Genomic DNA, 1,666 nt, shown 5'->3' with positions numbered 1-1,666 from the left:
TTGAAGAACTTTATTCCAATATCTGGGATGTCCTTTTGGCTCCAGTGTGGGCGGTGGATTAAAGAACGCCAAGAGAAATGCACAGACCGCAGCAAGCTATTGCAACAGCTCGGGTAGGCACGGGTGGAGGCTCGGCCGGGGGGGTGGGGGATGAGAGAAGGAGATTCCGGAGTGATTTGGGTAGAAGCCTCCAGGCATTCTGGTGAGGTGGGGGGAGCCCCGCAGTGCTCCCCTGTGCCTGCCTTAGTCACCCGAGCGAGGGGTGGCAACGTGACCGATACGGTGCTAGAAGAAGTGTGGTTTTAAGGGGAAGGAGGAGAGGAGTCCAGTCTTGGAGACGTTGGGTCGGAGTGGCCTGTAATCATCCAGATGGAGACTGCAGACAGGCAGCCCCATGTTTCACTCTGGAGCCCGTAGAGGTTGAGGGTAGAGATACTGAGTCGGGAGTTAGAACCATGAAATTGATTCAGTTGCACAGGAAGATGGTTTATTCTATTCTATTTTATTTTTTTAAGATTTTATTTATTTATTTGACAGAGAGAGAGACAGCAAGAGCAGGAACACAAGCTGGGGGAGTGGGAGAGGGAGAAGCAGACTCCCCGCTGAGCAGGGAGCCCGATGCGGGGCTCGATCCCAGGACCCTGGGACCGTGACCTGAGCCGAAGGCAGGCCCTTAACGACCGAGCCACCCAGGCGCCCAGGAAGACGGTTTAAAATGAGAACGGAGCATAGGCCTGGACCCTGAGAAAATGCAAATCTGATAAACCCAGGAAAACCAGCAAGCGATTGCAGAAGTTGAGGGGAGCACTGCCCGAGGCGACTAGGGGGTGTGGGCTGAAAAGAAATAGACCCTGGAGCTACTTAGGTGGAGGCTTCAGGCATCTTGGTGACGGATGGGACCTGTAGGCTGAGGGTGGGCCGGCTTTGGGCCGGCATAGGAGTCGGAACAGGAGCAGTCGGAGAGAAAGGAGGAAAGCTAGGGAGGGGAAGTCGGTGATAAAACTGTCCTTTGAGGACGGCTAGAGCTTCGACCTTTTTCATCCAAGATCAGCGAGCGACTTCCTCCCTCTAAGCCTCTCCCACCGACCACACCCACCCTACGCGTCCCCCTTGCTCCCCGATGGCCCGATGATGATGAGACGCTTGTCCCAGACTGAAGATCGCTCATGGGCACCCCAAGGTCAAATCCGCTTCGTATGTGGGGTATCTGGGCCCGGAAGAGGGTGTCCTTTCCTCCTTCACAGACACACATCCCTGATCTCTCTGCTGCGGCCTGAGGAAGTTCTGCATCCGACAGAAGCGAGGGCTGCTCAGAGGACACTCTGGGTCCACCCCTGAGGGAGCCTGTCCTGCCAGCTTCTGGGGTGAGGAGGGGAAGCAGAACTCCCCCAGAGCCAGAGGGATCGGACTCTTCGCCACGACCCCTTCTGAGAAGTGTCCTGATCCTGAAGCAGATGTGAACATCCCCCCGATGGTCCTTTGCCCGCAGATCGGCAGGGCCAGCCCGCCAGCAGCCTTCTGTATGAAAGTCACTTTCCCTAGCTGTCACCCACTTGAAAGAACCCAAAAAGGGCCAATATTCGAAAAGATGCATGGTAAGAGCCAGGCCAGACCCCAAAGCCAAGGTTAACTCCTCAGAATTACCTGTGCTGGTTTATTCCTGACC

The sequence above is a fragment of the Eumetopias jubatus genome, unplaced genomic scaffold (assembly GCF_037043125.1).
Source record: "Eumetopias jubatus isolate StellerSeaLion01/CBP00866 unplaced genomic scaffold, mEumJub1_p1.0 scaffold_14, whole genome shotgun sequence".
NCBI lineage: Eukaryota > Metazoa > Chordata > Mammalia > Carnivora > Otariidae > Eumetopias > Eumetopias jubatus.
The sequence above is the reverse complement of the archived record's forward strand: the minus strand, read 5'-3'. Positions refer to the sequence as shown.